Below are 24,159 nucleotides of genomic sequence, written 5' to 3'. Positions count from 1 at the left end.
CATTGGCAGGTACTAAAATGTATGTTGACAATGACTTTCTCTATATTATTTGTACACAGTTATTTGCATGCTTTCTCCCCTGCTGGATTGTGAACTCCTTGAGAGAAGAGACTGACTTTTATATTTCTCCTTATTTCCAGTTCTTAGCACAGTTTCTGGCACATAGTAGGAACTTAATAGATGATTATTAACTTGATTATGGCTTCAAGGCCCATTCTCTTTTTGATCTATCATGCTGCCTCATAAGTAATTAAATCTATCTCAGAGCAGCACAAACTTCATTTGGACTTAACAGGTTCTATCCCACTAGAGATATTACAGTAAAGAAGAACCTGTCAGGCATGTTGCAGAAGAGATTATTGGTTAAGTCCAGGTCATAGGGGATTTCTGAGGTCTACCATTCTGTGTCCCTGTTCCTAGAAATAGTCAAGAAAGAAAAAGATAGTATTCTGTTCTAAAATGCTCTAAACCTTATACTATCTAAATTGAGGGTTTCGAATTAGGCCAGAGAACCTCTCAATAGCCATATTTTCAGGATTCTGGGCTTTGGAAGCAATCAATTGATAGGAATGTAGATTTATGTCAGGGAGGGACCATGGAGGCAGTCAAGTCCAGCCCCTTCATTTTTATAGATAAAACAGAGGCAAAGAGAGATTTGACTTCCTGGCGGTCCCTGACCTAATATACATCTGTCCACTCTATCACTGCCTCTACTTCTGGTTGCGCTGATTCTTCCTGGATATCATGAGGAAGATGGTCTACTTTCAGCGGGATTGAGAAATGGCAGATGGAAATTTAATTCTGATCCTCAAGCATAGGAAAATTCTCTCTATTGATGCAGAAAGGGGATCTTCTTTAGGGAAGGTTAGAATTACTACAGCCTCTGGGAATAAGAGGACAGTCTGAAGCAGAGATCCTTGTAAAGTCTCGCTTTAACCTTCAACTTTGCAATTGAGACATCCTCTTTCTTCTCTTTTCCCTCTTGCCATCCCCCTAAATCCTAAAGCTCATTTGCTTTCTTTGGACAACCACTAGAAGGCGACATTGGTGGTAAGTAGTTTGCTGTCCTCAATTTTTCAAAGCTTCAAGGTGAAACTTGCAGTTTCTCTCTGATCTAAAATCCAGTAAAGTGTGGCAAAGCACAATTGTAATTTCAAATTCACTTTTGCCAGCAAATAAAAATTCCTAGATATAAGTTCCATAGGAATGGGAACCAAGTATATTTATCCTCGAGGATAAACTGCCCCATTGATGTTATTCCTTAAAGCAAAAGCTAAGAACTATTTCTGATTTTCTCTTTTTCAAAAGTTATCTTAACCAAGAGAGAAGGAGGAATTTTAATGCCAATGAACATTCCAAGAGGCCGCATGTTATAAGGAAAGGTGGGATGAAAGGAAAAATGTTGGGTCTGACGTCAGGAGACTCGGATATGACTTAAATTATAGCTTCTACACTTAATGACCAATGTTTCCGAGTCTTATTTTCCCCATTTGTAAAATGGGGCAACCCTTATTTCCATTTATCTACTTCATAGCATTTTTCTAGAGAGAGAACATTTTAAAACACTCTATGAATGAATGAATAAAAATCATTTATTGAGCACTTAATCCAGTGTATACCAAACACTAATGATGGAAATAAAAAAGAAAAGTCATCCCTAATTAGAGGAGAGACAAAGCATGGCTAGATGGAAAGACCTGGTAGTCATTAAAGTGACATAGTAGATTGCAAGGTCTAGGAGTCCTTAGGGTATAGCAGGGTGTCAGATGGCATTGTCTGGGCATCTGGAGGATGTAGCAGAAGGGAAACTGGAAAGCCTTGGTGAAGCTTAAGGGACAGTCTCAGGCCAGATGATTAGACTTGGCCTAACACTCAGACTTCAAAGGTCTATAATGAAAAGAACACAATGAAGTTAGTCAGTCAGACCTGAGTTCAAATCCTGCCTCAGATAACTTTCTAACCAAGTGAGCCTGGATAAGTCACTTGATCTCTCAGTCTATTTCCTCATCTTTATACATGGGGGTAGGGGGGATTACAACATCATAGAGTTGTTGTGAGGATCAAATAAGATAACATGTAAAGTACTTGCAAACCATTAGAACAGCCAATAGGTTGTTATATTTAGTAGTAATAATCAGTCATCATAATAGTAGATGTAGCAATTGTACTCGTGATCATAGAAGTCATAGCAGTATCTATAGTAGTTCTAGAAGTAATCATTTTAGTTTTTGGTGCAGTAGTAGTCATAACAGTAGATGTGGAAGTGATAGTAGCAATTAGAATATTAATAGGAATCTGAGTTGTGGATATTCTTTGTTAAAAGGAGAGGATATCATCCATTTCCATGGTCTTGTACAATCTGTCCCCAAAGCCCAGAATATTCTCTGTCTTCTCCACTTTGAGGAATTCCTTAATTTTTCACAGACTCATTGAGTATTAATAAACATACAAGAAAGTTAAATGAAAAATAAATCATGGACCTTTCATAGTCATGGATGGGAGTGGGACGATTTGTGAATTATTAACCAAACAAGAAATAGAGGCAATCATAAAAGTTAAAATGGATAATTTTACATGAAATTGAAACCTTTTACACAAACAAAATACATGCAACTAGGATAAAAAGGGAAGAATTTGACTGGGAAAATCTGCATTTAATATCTTTGGTTAGTTTATAATATCCAAGATATGTTTAAAAACTAACAGAAACATATGAGATCAATATCCATTTCCCAATAGATAAGTGGTCAAAAGACATGAAAAGCAGTTCCCAAGTGAAGAATTAATGACTATTAATGAACATGAATTATTTTCCATGTTACTAATAGCATGACTTGCAAAACAAAAACAAAAACAAAAAATTCTCCCTAAGGTTTGAGTTCACACTCAGGAAATTAGTAATAACCAAAAAAATGGAAAATAATATTAGAAAAATGGAAATAATGTTGAAAGGGTTTTAGAAAGATAGCCACACTAATGCATAGTTGGTGATAATGGGAATTATCATAGTATTATATTATAGTATTATAGTATTGCCATTCTGGAAAGCGATTTGAAGTTATCCAAAGAAATTATTGAATGGCCATATCCCTTGACCCAGAAATTCCAACTACTAGATTGTTATTCCAAGGAAATCAATCTGTATTTAGACTTCATAAGTTCTTTCTATGATGGAGGATAGCCATTTTTGTAATGTCTTTTGATCCTTGCATTCCTGATAATATTCTTCAGTCATTTAGTTGCTCATGTATAATCTCCTGGTTCTGCTCACTTCATTTTCTATCATTTCACACAAGTCTTTCAGTTACAATTGTACATCACAACTTATCCAACCATTTCCCAATTGACGGACACACCTTCAGTTTCTAGTTTTTTTGCCACCACAAAAAGAGCTGCTAGACGTGATTTTGCACAAGTATATCCTTTTCCCCTATCTTTGATCTCTTTTGGACATAGACCTAGTAGTAATATTGATCAGTCAAATCCTTCACTCTAGCTTTATTCTCACTACTTCCTCTCACCCTACTTAACGAAGAATATTTTAAAATTATATATAGAATGTCCAATCTGGAAGGCACTTCAAAGATCTTCAAACTTAACTGCCTCATTTTTTAGATGAGGAAACTGAGGCCCAGAAACATGAATGACTTATTGAAAGCTATCTATTTAGTGAGCTGGATCTGGGGGTGCAAAGTCTTCTGACACATTTGCTTCAAGATTTTACCATGACTGGAAGTTAGGGGTAAGAAAGAGTGGAGTCAGGGGTGAGAGGAAAGAAGGCTAAGGATTAGGGTTGGACCTGAGATTTCACTGCTATAGGGAACTCTCAGATGAGAAAACTTACTCTACCAGTCCAAGTCAGTACCTTCTCTGCAACTTTTCTTATAGTCTTAGAGAACTGTCTAGAGCAACAAAAGATTAGGTGACTTGACTAGGGTCACATTGGGAGAGCTAGGTCTGGAACCCTGATCTTCTTTTTTTAGGTTTTGCTACAGTAAGTTACACTTTGGGCTAGTTCTGTCCAAATTCTACTCTTCCTTCTACAGTTTTTTTTTTAAATATATTTTATTTGATCATTTCCAAGCATTATTCGTTAAAGACATAGATCATTTTCTTTTCCTCCCCCCCACCCCCCATAGCCGACGCGTAAGTCCACTGGGCATTAGATGTTTTCTTGATTTGAACCCATTGCCATGTTGATAGTATTTGCATTAGAGTGTTCATTTAGAGTCTCTCCTCTGTCATGTCCCCTCAACCTCTGTATTCAGGCAGTTGCTTTTCCTCGGTGTTTTTACTCCCACAGTTTGTCCTCTGCTTATGAATAGTGTTTTTTTCTCCTGGATCCCTGCAGATTGTTCAGGGACATTACACCGCCACTAATGGAGAAGTCCATTACGTTTGATTATACCTACAATTTGTTTTTAATGCTATTTTCTCCACAAATAGCTTCCCTTCTCCCAGATTAGTCTTTTCCTTATAGAATTCTACCTCCTACGTGAGAATATTCACAGAAATGAATCTCTAACTAGTAGAATGTGTGAGAAAACTATTCTTTAATATGGATTATTAAGCCATTACTATGATTATGATTCTCTTGACCTACTCCAGGCAGTGGCCCAGGATTCTTCTAAGCAGCAAAACCCTTGATCCCTATAAACTGTCTCCTGCCCCTCTTCTTTTCTTTACAAGTGGTTCAGCAGCCCCTTTGGGCCTCAGTAAAACAGAAACTCAATGGGTTGGCACAGTCCAGGGTAATAATTCAAAATTGCTAACAAGTTTGTCAGATTTTCCTGTATTTTAATAAGACAAAAAATGAAGAATGCTGTAAATGTTCCTTTCTACTCTTACTGAATATAATTACCACCATAAGGAAAATAATTTTAAATTGGCATTATTCAATTCTTCTTTGCACTGCTATTATGGTGAAATTACTCTTTTTAAGCATTAAAGAGAAGTAGGAAGGAATATTGTTGCTTTTGCAATCATTTTCATTATTCATTAAAAATTGTAGTAAAGTATAAAGTAGGAAGAGATCCAAATATGGCACATAGATTTAAAATAGAAAGGAACCATTAAGGTAATTTACTTTTCTTCATTTTAAATGAGAGGAAACTGAGGTCTGTAGCTAGAAGTGACTATGGATAGATCTCTGAACCTAGAACACAAAGGACAAATTCAAGTACAATGTCAGACCCACTTACCAACTGGGTATTCCAGAGCATAGAAGGAAGGAGCAAAATTTTTATTATGTACCTACTATGTGCCAGGCACTGTGCTAAGTACTTTCAAAATATTATCTCATTTGATCCTTTCAAAACCTCAAGAGGTAAATGCTACTATTTAACAAGTGAGAAAAATAAGGTAAATTATCAGTTAACACAGTGAATAGAGTGGTGAACTCTTCTTTGTCAGAAAAACCTGAGTTCCGATTTTACCTCAGAAACATTAGTTATATGATTCTGGGCCAGGTCACTTAATATCACCTTCAATTTCCTAGTCCTTATCACTCTTCTGCCTTGGAAGTGATACTTAATATTACTTCTAAGACAGAAGGTAAGGGTTTAATACAGATATAGATAGATAGATAGATAGATAGATAGATAGATAGATAGATAGATAGATAGATAGATGGATGGATAGATGGATAGACAGATAGATAGATAGATAGATGATAGATAGATAGATAGATAGATAGATGGATAGATAGATGGATAGATAGATAGATAGATAGATAGATAGATAGATAGATAGATAGATAGATAGATAGATAGAATTTCATATGGTCCTCACAACAATCCTGGGAAGTAGACACTATTACTCCCAATTTATAGATGAGGAAACTGAGGTAGAGAGATAAAGTGATTTATTCACAACTAAGTAAATTTCTGAATCCAGATTTGATCTCAGGTCTTCTTGTCTCTATCCACAGTACACATTTAGCTTTGAATGTCAGAAGAAAAAGAAAAAAAGTGTCAGAAAGTAACAAGAGAAGTACTATAAAACTGATAATTTTTCAAGGCTATAAAGAAAAATATTTCTCCCATTTTAATGTAAATTTTCATTTCTCTCACATTGCTGTATCTTTCATTAAAATGCCAACTTGTAGAGTGAAAGAACTGGGATAATCTCAATTTCATATTTATATCCTCAGGGTCTGACATAGACTGACAAACAGGAAGCATTTGCTAAAGGCTTTTAAAAATTTTATTTACAATTTGACTAATTCTAGAGCAGGTTTCAGTTTTGTTTTTTCAGGCTTTGGATCTTTGCTTCTCTGCTGGATCATATGCATACAATATTGGTTGCCATGAATTCCAGTGTATGAGTCAAAAGTATTTATTAAGCCCCTTACTATGAACCAAGCACCATGATAACTGCTGAGGATTCAATGAATCAAAGAAACACAGCCCTTGCTCTTAAGGATCTCAGGTTGATATGGGAGAGACAATATCTAAATAACTAGATACATTAATAATAAGTACAAGGCAGAAAATGGGTAATCTGCAAGAGACTGAGACTAAACTGGTAGAAGAATTTAAGCTGAGTCTGTGGTAGTTAGGGAATATAGTATATAGAGTGCTGGAGACTGGAAGACTCATCTTCCTGAATTGAAATCTGCCCTCAGACTCTCACTAGCTGTGTGACTGTGGACAAATCACTTGACCCTGCTTTCCTCAGTTTCCTCATCTGCAAAATAGTAGGATGTAAGATCTGAGTATCATTATTGTGAGTGATCAGTGACATATAAATGTGACTGTTATCATTGAGTCCTTTCAGTGGTGTCCAACTATTAGTGACCCCACCTGGGGTTTTCTTGGCAAAGATTCTATGGGTGTGGCTTGTCATTGCCTTCTCCAGCCCATTTTACAGATGAGGAAAATGAGGCAGAGAGGGTAAAGTGACTTGCTTTGGGTCACACAGTTTGTGCCTGAGACCAGATTTTAACTAGGTCTTCCTGACTCAAGAGCCAGTGCTCTAACCACTGCTCCACTTTGTGGTCCTGATGTATAAATATCCATCACATGCTTTTGGGATGTATTATTTTTTGAGTACTCTGTGTAGATAGGAAATGAATTGTATACAGGCTCAAAAACTTGAATGATGTTTAGGCATCTTTCTCTAGCACCCTATAAGCAGGGATCTATCATTAGATACTTAAGCCTGTTAATAGGAAAACAGATTAGAGTGAGCAAGCTGAACCAGAGAAAAAGGAGGCATCTAACATGTCAGCACCTAGCATCTAGACCAGGAAAGGGACAACATGAATACACATTTTATTACACTGTGAAAGTGTTTCTAGTCCCACTTTATAGCCCCATCTTAACATGGCTTTTACCCTTTTAAATCTGTTTTCATGTTTATTAATAATCTGGATACATGTATTACTATATGAATACATCCTATACATTATAAACATTTAAAAAATAAATTATGTATAGTTGTATTTTAATGGCATGAACACCCATTTTTGCTCTCACTGAAATGCTTTTACTATAACATCAAGAAAAATGTAACTGACTATGTTTTATCATTTTTAATCTCAATTGAACACTTTGAGACACAATCACTTAAAGTCTGATTTTAAGTTCAATTTTGGTTTTGTTCTTTTTTGATGCTTGGTTTAAAGATTTGCCATAGCTATGTATCACAAAAATAAATAGATATAAATGAACAAAATATATATCATTATACTCATTTTTCAATCCCGTCCATAAATTATGCAAAGACTTTCATTGAAATTCAGCTAGTAAATTTCCATCTTTCCTGACATTAATCAGTTGTTCCCAAGAACTAATGGAGAAAGGATGATTTACATATATATTTTTAAACAAACAAGGTCAAACTTCACTGATATTATTCTTTTGAAAGATATTTAAGCAGGCTTGAAAATTCTGTTTGTACTAGCTGTGAGGCCCTGGGCAAGTCACTTCAGTTTCCTCATTTATAAAATAAGCTAGAGAAGGAAATGGCAAACTACTCCAGTATATTTGTCAAGAAAACCCCAAATGGAGTTGTGAAGAGTCAGACATGATTGAAAAATGATCAAACACCAATAATGACAAAAAAAAAGGCACAATGGTCTCATAGGGTAAGGTTCTACGTTAATAATAACAGATAATGCATCTTTAAAATAATTTGCTTGCTAATTTGTATTCTGGACTTTTTATCATATCTCATTATGTCATCCTCATTGTTACCTTGTAATGTAATTGACAGAAAGCATGTAATAATAGAAGCACCAGGTCTGTCTGCCATTTTCTTCTTTTTCACTTAGGTGCTCATCGGAATTATCTTCAATCCACATTTTCTTTGAAGGACTCTTTTTAAGGGACTCGTCCATTCTTTGGAGGTTTGTTCATTTAAAACTAAATGAGAAAACAAACAAACTGATTAATTAAATAAATAAAACCAAATGATATAATCTGGAAATCCATTTATCCAGGTGTAAATTGCAATAGGAAAGCAAGAAGACAGTACCATGGTCAGCACTTTCTCATTGTTCAGTTCTCACTCTTCCCTCAGTTACAGGCATACTGTACATAATAATGCATACAATTCATTTTTGCCCATCTGACATACAGAACATATGGGGCATCAAGCTTCCTTATTTATTAAATGTTAGAGTTGAATGTCTCTCATTTTTTAATATTAAAAATGATTAGATATTCTCTTTTTTTTTTCTTTCTGTATTTCAAAGGAGAATTTCAGGCACTCTACTTTGTAAACCTTGATTTAGTTCTATCCATATGTAAACAGGGATTACCTTCTATGCCATCCCCTTACACATGCTCATATAACCTTTGCTTAAAGATCTCCAATTAGAGGGAATTCACTACTTCCCAGGCAGCTGGTCCACATTTCAACAGCTATAATGATTAGGTTGTTTTTCCTTACATTTAAGTTTATATCCACCACTGTGCCTTCTACCCATTGCTCCTAATTTTCCCCCAGGGGGGGCTCAAACATAAATCTAATCATTCTATCCCTGATTGCCTTTGAAATACTAGATGACAAGTTTCATAAGCCCCCTAAACCTTATCTTCCCTAGGTACTTAAGCTAATCCTAACGTCCCATCCCTGCAATCTGTCCCCTGAATAGTTCCAGCTTTTTTAATGGACTTCCTAAAGCGTGCTTCCCTAAAATGAAGAGGGAAGCATATTACCAGAGGTTAAACACTCTCCCTTTCCTCTAATCTCCTATAGTACCCATTGTCCGCATCACTCATTTGGCACTCATTGCCTATTATTGTTAATTAGCTTGCCATGTGTATTCATTTCAATCTCTCCAACTAAATGACATATCTCTGGAGGAAAGGAACTGAGTCTCACATCTTTGTATTGTATTCACTACTCTGCACATAATAAGTACTTAATTAACATTTGTTAATAGGCCAGAAAGGCTACAAGTCCCCATGGACCACCCCATTTTACTTATGTGGTGTCCTTGAAGAGGTGACCCATCTCAACTATTATCCCTGGCCAAGAATAATAGCGTCCCCTCATTACCTTTGGTTAACGAGAGATGCTTCCGATGTAGGACTAGTATATTGTTCTCAAATAATGAAACCTTCCCTCGCTAATTGTCTGTAATGTGAGAACATGGCAAGAGCATCCCACAAAGCTAACTAAGCACACCTGAGACCAAGTGGAATGCATTTTGCTAATTTGTATATCAGATAAGTTTTCCACCTTTTGCTTATCATAAGAAAGAGGAGTGAAGCTCAAATTTTAAAGCTGACCCTAAGTGTTTCCCCCTTAGGGAGAGTCAGGGATAGGAAGGCAGGTAGTGGAAAGTGGTAGAGTAGCCGCTGAGTGAGTGAATAAGTGTCATGGATAGCCATTGGTCTGATATTAACAAGCTTCATGTTTATGTCACAGCGTGGATCACTTTAATAACAGAAAGCATATTAACCCAAATGCATTAACCCAAAATTTGCATTAAAGTACTGTCAAAATCCCATAAAAGAAAGAGAAAAATAATTCAGATTTTTTTCTCTTATATTAAGGAAAGGATACAAATTTTATACGAGTTTTCCAGATTGTGTGGGCATAGCATTCCTAATCCCCATGATGGGGAAGAGATATCTATATTTCATTTTATGCTTTCAAAAACATAATTCTGAGGTCCATGGGCTTCACTAGATTGCCAAAGGGGTAAGAATTCCTAGTTTATAGAATAATAGAAGGAGGACCCACAGAGCTTAGATTAGGTGATTCTGAAGTACAAAAATAATGAATTCTATTACCCTAATGAAAAAAAGACCCAAGTTCTAGTCCCAATTCTGCTCATGAATATTTAATGTGATGTTGTCCGTGCCAAGGGACTACTCTGAGTCTCATTTGATTCTTCGTTGTTCTAATACTGAGGAATAAAGGCTAGTGGAAAGTCTTAGAAGTGAAGTCCAGAGGTGGTTGCAAGTCCTACCTTTGAAACCTGCTAGCTTTGTGATCACAGCAAGAGGCCTCAGTTTTCTCGTCTATCCAACTATCATCTAGTTATTCCTATTGATTACTCCCTATTTGTATAGTTAGAAATTCTTGAACCCCTAAAACTACATTACCCAAAATTCCTTTCTGTATTGCCTAGAATCCTTTTCCCTTTTCCTGTGTCCTTCCTTTATGTGATTGTATTTAAGTTTACTGTGACTCCTCCCATGCTCTCTCTTTTACTCCTTGACTGGGCTGTGTTCTGGTAGTTCTTTTACTTTAGTTATTATTAATAAAACTTTATAAAATATAATAGTTATTGGATATTAATTTTAATCCTTACATATTGAATTAGAAAGCATTTCTGAGTTTCTAAGCTTTCTCTGTATCATCTAATAGTCTTCATGTGGTGCTTGCCTATGGCTTTCCCAAAACTGTGCCAAAATTCCCATTTAATTTCTTATACCATCTCGTGATGTATATTCAGACTGTGGCTGGAAAAGTGGCAGCGTGGAAAGGTTAATTGTACATGGCATTACAAAGGAAGTCAATTAGGTTGAAATGAAAACATATTTTTCCTATCCAAGTTCACAGGCCTTTTTGAAATCTGTCCCTGAACATCTCAAAGGTCTGTGGACCCCTGTTAAGTACTCCTTGATCAAAAACTAGGATTGGCAAACCATAGCCCAGACAAAGGGACCAACCACTCATTTTTCTATGGCCTGTAAGCTAAGGATAGTTTTTACATTTTTAAAAACAATAACATTTTATTTTCAAATGTCAAAAAAAACACTATTCTAACTCAAGAGCCCTCCAGAAAATGGGCTGCAGGCCAGATTTGGTGCTCCATCAGTAGGATGCCCACTCCTAGTCTAAACAAATGCTACTTTCCAGGGAGACACATAACTGATGATTTGGTCTCCCATTGTTCAGTGTGGGTGTGTAGGTGGTCAGAGCATAAGAGGGAATGATGACCCATTATCCAGAGCTGGGGGGTTGGAAGAGGAGTTGTGATCCTTTCATCCAAACTCCCAGCTCTCTCTCTCTCTCTCTCTCTCTCTCTCTCTCTCTCTCTCTCTCTCTCTCTCTCTCTCTCCCTCTCTCTCTCTCTCTCTCTCTCTCTCTCTCTCTCTCTCTCTCTCTCTCTCTCTCTCTCTCTCTCTCTCTCTCTCTTTCTCCCTCTGTTTTCTCTCTCTCTCTCCCTCTCCCTTTCTCTCTCTTTCTTTCTCTCTCTCTTTCTCCCTCAGTCTCTCTCTCTCTCTCTTTCTCCCCCCTCTCTCTCTTTCTCTCTCTCTCTTTCTCCCTTCTTCTCTCTCTCTCTTTCTCCCCCCCTTTCTCTCCCTCTCTCTCTCTTTCTTTCTCTCTCTCTTTCTCCCTCCCTCCCTCTCTCTCTCTCTCTCTCTCTCTCTCTCTCTCTCTCTCTCTCTCTCTCTCTCTCTCTCTCTCTCTCTCTCTCTCTCTCTTTCTCTCCCCCCTCTCTCTCTCTTTCTCCCCCCCCCCCTCTCTCTCTGGGCAAGTTTGCACACAGCCCAGCTTCAAGTATAAAGACAAAACTATTCACCTTGAAAACCCACAGTGCAACTATGTCATTCTAGAAAAGGCACGCATGTGCCAGAGGATCTCCCCATGAATCTCCACAGCTGTGCATCTGGGGAAGTGGGTGTTGTCTCAAGTGCAAGGCCAAGTGCAAACAGGAAAAGTTTATTTGGATTCCAAGACGCCTATTCATGAACGCACTGGATGTTAAAATGTGCCCAGTTAGCCTGGTTACCTGTATCTCTACCTGGAGGCTGGTGCCATAATATTACATTAAACACACACACATTCTCTGCTTTCATTAGACAAACATGGAAATCAAGGCTCAGGCCAAGGTACAGGATATGACTAGGAGAGCTCCCAGGCAAACTTACTGTGAATGAAATAAGATGCAGTGATTAAGCCCATGACGTGGCTCCCTCTGAGTCACGGGTGCCCTTATCTCAAAGGCAGAGGGAAGAGCAGTTCTTGGTTGAGTGGGGGAAAAACAAACAAACAAACCATGGGGTCTGAGGTTCTGGGTTCACATTTCTCCTACTAACTGCTACCTCTGAAACCTCAGGCAAATTCTCTGTGCCTTGTATTCTTCATAAAATATAATACATATTTTAATTATAATTTTTATTAAAAAAATACAAAATGAAAGCTAAGGGGCAAGCTTTGTATATGACCTCTGAGGTCCCCTTTTGTTCTCAAATCTATGAAAAGTTACGAGAGGTACCCTGACTCTGACAGAGGCATCACTTGAGTCATGCCAAGGCAACTGGGCCATATAGTGGATGGAGCATCAGGTCTAGAGTCAGGAAGACCTGAGTTCAATCTGAACTCAGATACTCTCTTGGGAGATCCTGGAAAATTACTTTAATCTCTGTATGCCTCAATTTCCTCAACTGTTAACTAGAGATAAAGTTCCTCTCTTCACAGGGTTGTTTTGCATAAAATGAAATATTTGATGTATAACTCAGTGAAATTTCTGGTCAACTCTGGGAGGGTGGAGGGAGATAACAAGAATCATGTAATCATAGAAAAAAATTAAAAATTAAACTTTTAATGAAATGAAATATTTGTAAAACACTTAGCCCAATATCTGGCACATAGTAGGTGCTACATAAATAACTACTCCGTTCCCTTCTATTTAAACGTGACCTTAAGTTCTTTAGACATCTCTCTACAACTATCACTAGAACTATTACCCAACATCAAATGCCAGATTAGTTCATTATACATGCAGAGCCCACTGATTAATAACATTCCTTCTGCAAACATACACTATCATTTCTGCTCTGGTAAAATTCCCATTTATTTGCTCTCTATTTTTAACCTGAGTCCTTTCCTTTTGATTTAACCTCACTACTCAAGAAGTCCACTTGGTCCCTTCCTATGTTATTGCCTCCATTGGTATACCTCATTAATGCCTAACTGGGCAGATTTGCAGGTCGAGTCCCCAGAGAAGCAACTATTCCCAGGTTCAATAGCACCCCTCAAGTTTAACCCACAAGGTCAACCAGGGAGCTCACCTTTAATATTTAGCTAGTAGATGTAATAATCCCAAAGCCATACTCGGTTCTTTTCTCTGCTGCCAGAGGTCCCACAACTTCAAACTTCCTTTTGCCTAGAATAATACTGCTTCTCTTCATTCATGCTGGATGAAGCTCATCTATGCCTTGGACTCTCTTGAATTTTCAGTTTAATTGGCAAACTCCTTCTCAATTTATAAGGAGAAGAGGAAGCACTGACTTTATCTTTCTACATGGTTAATTTAGTAATGAATACGTTTGTTGTCTACATCTTTCTTCCTGTGATTGTGGTAGCTACTTGAGGGATGGGAGCACCAAATTCTCCAACTCACTTATACTTGTAGGATACAGGCTACTTTGGTAGAAGTCGTTTTGTTTGATGGTAAGGGTTCGATCTCTTGACTTCAAACTACTTCACTAAGTCATGTAACACAGCATTTAAAGCTCGCTTTTATTTAAAAGCTGCATCCCTTGAAGCAATGGCATGGATGCTTATCAATTCTAAATTCCCACTGATACGTAATAATTTCAGAAATTCAGAAAAATTATTTGCCCTTACTCATTAAAAATTGAGGTTGGTAATGCACTAAACATTTAAAATTTCATATTTAAATGGTAAAATAAAACTATATTTTGTCAAAATGCTACTAAGAATTCTCTAAATGCTCATTAAAATGAAAGGGTTGAATAGATAGATGATCTCTGAGGTTCTATTCAATATTCCTACCATCATGGGAATCTATGGTCACATAAATCTAAAATACAGCTCTGCCCCTGGTAAAACAGGAATAAAGGAACTGGAAAAGCTTAATAACTTTAGGCCACAGGAAGACTGAGGCTCTGAGTACTGTCATGTCTGACTCGCTTTTTCTGGATAAAAAGGTATTGCCCCAGAGAATGGTAGCAACACAATACTAGTTAACCAATAAACACATTTATTAAGTTCCTACTGTGTGAAAATTCAATGTGCTTTCTGTGCTAGTCACTGGGCATAAAAAGAGAAAAGGCATCAAGATTACATCCTATTGGAATTATATATATGACATAGGAACACATAAGTAGAATCACAATAATTTGCAAAAGAAATTTCAGATTGTGAGTGGCTTAAACAGCCAGATGGGTGAAATAGCAAATCACAGAAAGTCCTAAAGTAAGTGGCCCAGCAAGGCTTGTTCATTAGGAATATCAATGAGGTAGCAATGTGGAGGGTGGACTCATGGCAAAAGATAATGAAAGCAGTGAAAGCAATTGGGAGGCTGTTGCAATAACACAGGGGAAAGGTGATGAGGGTTTGAACTTAGATATAAACTGTGTGAGTAGAGAGGGCATGGGTGCAATAAATGTTGGGAAGTAGAACAGACAAGACTTAGCAAATGATTAGATACTGTAGGATTTAAATTAATGTCCAATACTTCAATTTTATTTTCTGGAGTTTATTATCTGGCAAAAATAGAGCCATGTGACTAAGTTTTTTGTCCTGCTCTAAAATCCCCGCTCCACCATAGCTTCAACAAGAAGGAAAAGAGAGTGAGATGCAGCTCCACCCAATTTATATCCTGTCTATGTCAGCATATAATGACTAGAAGTGAGTGGGGTTCTGGGAATTGTAGTTTTTCTGGGGATCATAGTTTTGCTGGGGATCGTAGTTTTTAGGGTAACAGATTCTAATTATGCAATTATTCTAATTCTAATTATACAATATGAAGGTCAAGAAAGAGGAACAGTTGACTACTCCTCTAAGGATGTAAATCTAGGAAGTGGTAAAGATGGTGGAACTCTCAATAGAAAAAATAAAATTTGGAAGAGTGATGAACTTAAATATATGCTTTTCTGACCATGCCATGTTAGGAATTTCCAGAAAATACTCAGTACACTGTTGTAATATGGACCTGGATCTTTGCAAATAGAAGAGAGCTGAAAATATAGATTTGTAAGTCAGCTGCATCAAGATGATGATTGGAGCTAATAAAGTCACAAAAAGAAAGAGTTGTAAAAGAGAGAAAAGAAGAGGGTTTCACCCAGAGTCTTGGGATGTATAATTTGAAAGTTAGGGGATGGGAGGAAATGGTGATTCAGTCAATGAATCTAGGGAGTGATCAAGAAAAACCAAGAGTAGGCAGCTAGGTGGCTCAGTAGATTGAAAGCTGGGCTCAGAGACAGGAAGTATTGGGATCAAATCTGGCCTTAGATACTTCCTAACTGTGTGACCCTGGGTAAGTCATTTAACCTTCATTTTATAACCCTCAAACTTCTTCTGCCTTGGAATCAATAGACAGTATTGAATGAAAAATTGAAGGTAAGAGTTTAAAAAAAGAAGAAAAAGAAAAACCAAAAGATCAGTGTTATAAAAATTCAGAATGAGGTTATTGCCAATAGTGTAAAATGCCTAAAGAAGTGGGCATGTGATCTCTAGAAGTTCCACCAGTGCTGCAATAGATATAATCAGAATATGTCAGTTTGCACCTTAAAGAAACCTTAGAAGTCACCCTTCCCTTTTTATAGATGAGGAAATTGAATCATATAGAGAAAAATTACTTACTTGGGGTCTCACAGCTCCTTAGTTTCAGGCTGGATTCAAAGTTAGATTTTCCTTACTCCAAGTCATACCTACCACATCCACCACACTATCTAATTGCAGAAAGAGAGACAGATAGACAGAAAGACATAGAGTTATTTAGTCTTAGTACATTGTAATTTCTTTGAATGCAAAGACTATTATTTTATCTTAGTACCCTCTAAATCTAGCACAGAGCTATGGCTATAGTAGGCACTTAAAGTTTTGTTGAATTGGACTGGATTGGATTAAACTGAGTTGAACTGAATGTATTGAGGGGATGGGATTCCCTAGTCAATTTAGGAAACTAGATTATTGTGATCAGGTTAAAAGATGCTTCTGCTCCCATGCTCTCTGACCTGCATGAAAATGAGGGAGGTATCACCCCATATTTTTCCCTCACCATTCAAACCCTTGAATTCATATGACAATTTTTAAATACTCTTACTTTCTATCTTGGAGTCAATACTGTGAATTGGTTCCAAGGCAGAAGAATAGTTAGGGCTAGCCAATGAGGGTTAAGTAACTTGTCAAGGGGCACACAACTAGGTCTGAGGCTAGATTTGAACCCAGGACCTCTTATCTTTGTACTGATTTTCGATCCACTGAGCCACCTACCTGTCCCCAAATCCATATTACATTGACTAAAGCCTTGAGATTAGCTATGCATCTCCTACAAGGTCAAAGTTAATTTACCTCTGGAATATTGTGAGTTGTCCTTTCCCAAAAGTTGGCCCAATGATGTTTTCAATTTGCTTAACCTATTTTCAGAAGTCTTGTCACTATTCAGTGAACTTCCAACGTTCAGAGAAAGAGCAAGCCTCTTCACCAAGGAACAGGTAGTGGTGGGCTGGTGTACAAAACATGTTGAGGTCCTTCAGAACAAGACTGGAAGTGGAGAGTGTGCCAATTCTCAGAACCTACTTAAAGTTCTTGGGTTTAGGTTTCAAACCAGACTTCAGCCTTTGGAAATCTAAGTTGTTTTTCATCTCGGCAAAGCACCCCAACTTTGTTCAAAGAGAAATGTGACCCATCAAAGTACCTTGAACATCTAATGGCTCATATGAAGCAGCCCAGCAAATGAAGCGTAAATGAATCAAAACCAGATGGATTTGTATCACCCTTGAAATATTTGTAGATTTTGAAATTAGTAAAGTTGGGAAGCAAGGGTAGGATTTCAGTGGTATTGAGTGTGTATTCCATTTTCTAAAACCAAAATTTGTTTCTTCAGTTTAACATGAAAGATCCATGTTTAATGACCATTGAGCTCTATGTTTGCTCAAGGAGTCTTATAGCAATTTTAATTTATTTATGAAATAGTCATCCTTTTAATAATATTCTCCAAGGAATTGTATTCCATGGAAACATATATTTTAGGAAGTGATGCCATGAAAGAATAGTGTATTTAGAATAAGAAAACCTGGCTTTAAATTCTCAATGACCTTAGAGCAAGTTACTCTCTAACTCAGTTTCCAAGTATGAAAAATGGGAACAATAATCCTGACATTATCTCATGAAGAGGTTGTGGAAAGTAAATGTGATAGCCTCCTTTTAGGAACTGGCCCTTCCTAACTGTACTTCATTCCCTCCTGGCTGTGTCTCTCTCTACAGTCATTCATTCAACACTCAAGCATTTATTAAGTATTTGTTATGTGCTGAACATTGTGCTAAACACTAAAATGTCAAAAATACAGCTCTTTCCCTCAACAAGCATACATTCTAATGGAGGGCACATCTAGGTATGTGTAAGATACATACATGTATATAAAGATAATCTAGAAGGGAAATTTTCTACCCTTGGAGTCATTTTTTTCTTCTCCCATGAAGGGAAGGAGCTGTGAGTGGAAGGAGAAAGAGCTCCCATCCATGGTCCAAATTCCCTTTATCTACACAGTTCTGAAAAATGCCTCTATGACTTAGTCTTCTAGAATTGCCTAAAGACTTGCCTTTATATGTATGTAGTATACGTAGGCGGCACAACTTGAACTCATATCTATCTGATTCCAGGGCCAGCCCTCTATGTACTACACCCACAGTTGCCTTTCTCAATATAGCCTCATTGGGAGGTGCCACTTAACTCCTTATAAGGTCAACACCTCCAGGCGTGTGAGGGCAGCTTCTTCCCTTTGGACATTGCTCAGCCTCACCCATGTGGTAATGTGAAGCCCTGATGCCAAAATGGAATCTCCACCTACTGTCCCAGAAGGTGTAACTCAGTCACACTTATCTGGGAGGAATTTATTACTTTATTCAACTTCCTGGGCTCCTAAAACCCCATGAAAAAAAGAGATTGAGCCCTAAACAAAGAGCTTTCTGCCCTTTTAAAAATAAGTATATAAATATAAATAAAGAATGCAATAATAATGCAATAAATTAATGCACAAAGACAATTGTCGCTACCACTACAAATAAATAAAATAAGATGTTATCTCTGAATTGCTCTATCACAATGGAGCACATTGTCTTCAGATAGCTTCTGGCCTCACCTCTAAAACATGCTTCTCTTTATTCAGGTCTCCGTAGTCTGCCCTTGATCTGGGTTTCCACCTCTTGCAAACTGATAGAGGAGGAGGATAGATTTAGCATTAGAAATGGAAAGGAGTGTATCAACTAGTTTAATGATGCCATTTTGCATATAAGAAAACTGAGAAATAAAATGAATTTTTCAGGGTCTCAAAGGTGCTCAGGGGCTGTAGCACTCATTCTATTGATATCTAAAGGAGTATATGCAGCAGAAACCATCAAAAGACCAGGGGTTTAAATCTGGTAGAGCTTGTCTAGTCCAATAGCTTCCTTTATAGATGAAGAAAGGAGGTCCAGAAATGGGAAGTAAATTATCTAGGATCATGTAGGCAGTGGAGGCAGCTAAGTGACTCAGTGGAAAGAGCATAGGACCTAGATTCAGGAAGACCTGGTTTCAAATCCAGCCACAGATACTTGTTAGCTGCTTGCTCCTTGACAAGTCACTGGACCTCTTGATTGTCCAGCAAAAGGATCCACTAGAGAAGGAAATGACAAACTCCCAGGATCCTTGCCAAGAAAACCCCATGGAAAGCAGTGGTCCATGGAGTCAGGAAGAGTTGGACACAACTGAACAACAACAAAAAATGCAGGAAGCAAGAGGAAGACAGAATTCATATCGACCTTTCTATTTCCAAATCCAGCATTCCTTCTCCCATACCACATGTATAGACTTCACAAAGACCACGTAACCAAATCCATCTGTCACTCATCTCCTTCTCCCTCTGCTCTATGTGCCTTGATCCAACGCTGGTCTTTCCCCTTGACTAGTAAACAGAGGTACATTTGGGCATGTAAATGCAAGAACCATTTAACTATTACTTGGATTTTTAATCTCTCTAGTGGCTGGCTTAGAGAAAATGTGATATCAGCAAATGTGATACCATCAAAACTCAATGGTCCTTGCTTTAATTTATATAAAAGGATAAGTGTGTGTGTGTGAGAGAGAGAGAGAGAGAAAGGGAGAGAGGGAGAGAGAGAGAGGGAGGGAGGGAGAGAGAGACAGAGACAGAGACAGAGAGAGATAGAGAGAGAGAGAGAAAGGGAGAGAGAGAGGGAGAGAGAGAGAGGGAGGGAGGGAGAGAGAGAGACAGAGACAGAGAGAGACAGAGAGAGAGAGAGAGAGAAAGGGAGAGAGGGAGAGAGAGATAGGGAGGGAGGGAGGGAAGGAGGGAGAGAGAGAGAGAGACAGAGACAGAGAGAGACAGAGACAGAGAGAGAAAGGGAGAGAGAGAGAGAAAGGGAGAGAGAGAGAGAGAGAAAGGGAGAGAGGGAAAGAGAGAAAGGGAGAGAGGGAGAGAGAGAGGGAGAGAGAGAGAGAGGGAAGGGAGCGAGGGAGGGAGAGAGAGAGACAGAGAGAGACAGAGAGAGAGACAGAGAGACAGAGAGAGACAGAGACAGACAGACAGACAGACAGACAGACAGACAGACAGAGGGGAGGGGAGGGAGGGAGGGAGGGAGGGAGAGACAGAGAGAGACAGAGAGGGAGGAAGGGAGAAAGACAGTCATAAAGTGATGAGGAGAGAGACATGAGGGGGAAAGGGTTGGATGGGGGATATTGCATAGAATTCTGGATCCTGGATTAGGGGAGACCTGAGTAAATCCAGCCTCAGACCCTTTCTATTTGTGTGATGCTAGGCAAGTTACTAAGGGCACATAGATGGTGCAGTGTATATAATATTCTGGGCCTAGAGTTCAAATCTTGCCTCAGACACTTACTAGTTGTGTGACTCTCAAAGTCACTTAATGCTGTTTGTCTCCACTTCTTCATCAGTAAAATGAAGTGAAGAAGGAAACGGTAGAGCACCCCAGTAATATATTTTCCAAAAAAATACCCTAAATAGACTAATAAAAAGCCAGACACAACTGAAATGACTAAACAACAGGCAAGTTTCTTGACTTCTATTTGCCTCAATTTCTTCCTCTGTAAAGTGGAGATAATAGTAACAGTCACTTCCTAGAGTTATTGTGAGGATCAAATAAGTTAATGTTTTTAAATGACTTAATACAGTGCCTGGCACACAACAGATACTTAATAAATGTATGCTTCTTTACTAAAGAACTTTATAAACCTTAAAGAATTATCTAGGGAGTAGTTAGGTGGCTCAGTGGATTAAGAGTCAGGGTTAGAGACAGGAAGTCCTGGGTTCAAATTTGGCTATAGATTCTTCCTAGCTATTTGATCCTGGATAATCATTTTATCTCCCATTGCCTAGCCCTTACCACTCTTCTGTCTTGGAACCAATAAACAGTATTGATACTAGAGCAGAAGACAGGGTTGTTGTTTTTTTTAAGCATTTATCTAAAAACTAGCTACAAATAATAAATAAACAGATAAACAAACAAACAAATAAATAAACTAAAAGCAAACTAGCTGCTCTCTTTTGGTGGAAGGACTGTCTATTAGGCCTGAAATTAAGAGAGGCATGTCGTTCCAGTACAGTAGAATCTCAGTGATTTTTCTCCTCCTTCCTTCCTCTCATCCTGGGAATATTGTGCGATTGTATTCCTGTGAATTTCCTTCCTTCTGTAACCCTTTGACTTGGTCTTGCTACTAAAAATAAGAAATGGAATCCCCATGACTTCATGTCAATGGAATTTGCATTTCTCTAACCCTTTTCCCATCCCTAAAATGAAAGCTCCCATCTAACAGACCTTGCAGGAAAGGAAAGTCAGTGGTTCTGAAAGAGGCCACACAATCATAGGCCATAGAGCTGGCCGGAATCTTAGGGGCCCCTCATAAACAGATGCAAGAGGGGAGGCCAAGAGAGGCTCCTGGCTTTTGCTCGTTGTTACGGAGCATCAGTAGCATAACTGGGGAACCAAACGCTGGCTCCTAAGCCAGAGCTCTTTCCACAATTTCCTCTTAATCCGAACTCTGCTTGTGCCCTCCTCATTGTGGGCTATTAAGTCATCTCTGGGGCATTAGAGAGAGGCTTCACATAAGGTCAGTCAGCTATGCACAGTGGCCAGAATGTCAAGATTTCCTGTCCCTCAGCCAGATGGGCAGCTGCTACTAGGCTGTCTCCTCAGTTTTTTGTGGAAAACTGCTGTGCTTTCAGAAATGGTGGACAGATGAATTTTGGGAAAACATGGAAAGATCGACATGAAATTAATAGAGGGAAAGGAGCAGAACCAAGAGAATGTTCTATATAGCAACGGAAATGTTGGAAGGATGACATGTGTATGTCCGCCTTCAAAGAAAGAACTGATAGAGAAAATAAGTAAGACACATTTTTCCATATACCTCTCTCTCTGTGTCGAATGTTGCCTTCTTCAATGGGAAAGGTAGGCTTAGGAGGGAGGAAGTTAGCTGGGTATTTTAATGTAACAAACAAATAAATCAATTGACATTTTTTTTAAAAGCTCTTAGCTTGGATAGAGAAGTTCACCCCCCCATCATATACATGTGATATTTTTCACAATTTTCACAGATGTGAAATTTTCCCAATCCTCGTTCAAATTTACTAGTGTTACTCCTTCTCAAAATATTCCAAAGGGGCTAAAAAAAGATCACAGAGCATTTTCCACTGCAAACCCAAGAGTTTCTAAGTATAACTCAATCAGAAATCAAATGGAGATGTGGCAAAAAGAGGAGATTCATTCATTTGTTTATCTACTTGCTCAGTCATTAATTTGGGTGAGAATCCGCATTAAATCTGCTTTATTTAAAAAATTATAATTCTCTTAGACCAGTTTTTATTTTCACAGCTGAAGCTGCCAATGACGTTTAGACTTCTGGTGAAGTTACAAGGGTGAAATTCACTTCTGCCAAATGTGAACTGCATGCCAATCTCGGCTTGTCATTTCCACGACTATTTATGAAATGTGAGAGCATTTCTGCAGTGGGAGCAGCTGTGGGAGTGGCATGAGTCCTGCACTAATAATGGAGGACGTTTCTTTGAAGATGAAAAAGCACCGAGTTATGGAGGAATGTGGCTTCTTCACTTGTCACCCACAGAGGTGGGGAAGCACAGTGGGAAAAGTGCTGCTTCTAAAGGATGAGAACCCAGTTAATATACTGTCTGACACTACTTACCTGTGCAGTGTTGGCTAAGTCACTAAAATCTCCCTGGGCTTCACTTTCATCTTTTGTAAGGGAGGGGTTTGATGGACCCTTCCAGCTCTAGATATACAGTCTTACATTGATTAGTTCAATAAAACATTTCTAGGCACAGCAAGGTGTGTCAGGAACTGGATACAAAAATGAAAAATGATTTAGCCTCTTAGAAAATTGCTTACAATTTACTCAAATAAATATAATGCAAGACATAGTGTTATAGAAGAAAAGCTAGAAATACAAGACAAAGTTTTCTAGGAATATCTGAAAAGTGAAAGGACTCCTTTAACCAGAAGAACTAGAGAAGGACTAGGAGGAAGCATCCAGGCTGATCTTTGAAGGAAGAGAAGGATTTTGATGGGAAAAGATGAGAAGAGAGAACATTTCCAAAGATGGGGGCTAGCTTTCACAGATCACCAGTGAAGGGAAAGAGATGCTAAGCCTAGACTGGGACATATCTAGTAGTCTAGGTTTGATTAGTTTTGAGAAGGGAGCCAATCTGGCATTCTGACTGGGCAGATTTGTACATTAAGAACATTCTTTTTATAGCTATGGAATCATTAAATGAACTGAATATGGGCAGAAGCTAGAGTCAGGAATACCAGTGAGGAGGCGAATACAGTCTAGGTCAATGATGACAAACCTATGGCACAGCTATCAAAGATGGAATGCAGAGCGCTCTCTGTGGATACATGGTTGCCTGGTTGCCCCCCTCCCCCAGTTAGTTACTATAGAAACAGAGGGACTAGGATAGATCTGCTCCCCTCCACCTCTCCCCCATGCCTGAGAACATTTTTCCCAATCCCCACCCCTCTGCCCGGCAGCCTTATAGGAGCTGAGTACAGGGGATAAGGTGGGTGGCTCACAGGTGGCAGAGCTGGAGGGGAGCAGAGCACTTGGCTCACTCCCCTCCCCCTCTCTTCACTCTCTGAGGACATTCCTCACTTCACCCCCCCACCTCTATCCAGCAGTCCAATGGGAGCTCTTTCTCCCTCTCCTGTGTGTGTAAAGGGTCTTCACCATCACTGTTCTAGGTGGCAAGTGTTACAAATTATCTTCTGAGGCACATCATTGGACTTGGACTGAGGGCTAAGTTCCCCCAACTCTTGCCACTGTTCCCTAGTTGTTCCTGAGTCCTCAAGGAATTCACAATTGTGTAAGTAGGGGAGACAGGTGGAATTTTCTGTATATCCCACCTCTGTTATTCTCTTTAAGAGAATGAGTTTTAAAATTTTGCTAGGGGGCAGCTAGGTGGCTCAGGGAATTGAGAGCCAGCCCTAAAGGTATGAGGTCCTGGGTACACATCTAGTCTCAGACATTTTCTAGCTGTGTGATCCTGAGCAAGTCACTTAACTCCCATTGCCTAGCCCTTACCACTCTTCTACCTTGGAAGCATCATACATTATTGATTCTAAGACAAAAGGTGAGGGTTTTGAAAGAAGAAAAAAAAAAGAACCCTGTTAAATGAATTGGGTGCATTATTTGCTCAGTTCACAATAAAAATGTCTGATGGAGCTCTTAAAGTTTGTTAAACCATTTATATG

The 24,159-nt window shown here is 38.5% G+C and overlaps 1 long non-coding RNA gene across 1 annotated transcript; it reads right to left on the bottom strand.

Annotated features, from left to right (window-relative positions):
- Positions 1-1,603: 1,603 nt before the first annotated feature.
- LOC103097282 (uncharacterized) lies at positions 1,604-18,600 on the bottom strand. The gene is made up of 4 exons (XR_463763.3): positions 18,522-18,600; positions 16,021-16,109; positions 8,199-8,366; positions 1,604-1,887 (listed from the first exon to the last, which is right to left on the bottom strand). It is a non-coding gene; the product is annotated as an uncharacterized LOC103097282 (long non-coding RNA).
- Between the last annotated feature and the right edge of the window lie 5,559 nt (positions 18,601-24,159).

Source organism: Monodelphis domestica, chromosome 3 (genome assembly GCF_027887165.1).
Source record: "Monodelphis domestica isolate mMonDom1 chromosome 3, mMonDom1.pri, whole genome shotgun sequence".
Classification (NCBI taxonomy): Eukaryota; Metazoa; Chordata; class Mammalia; order Didelphimorphia; family Didelphidae; genus Monodelphis; species Monodelphis domestica.
This window is presented reverse-complemented; position numbering and strand designations above follow the sequence as displayed.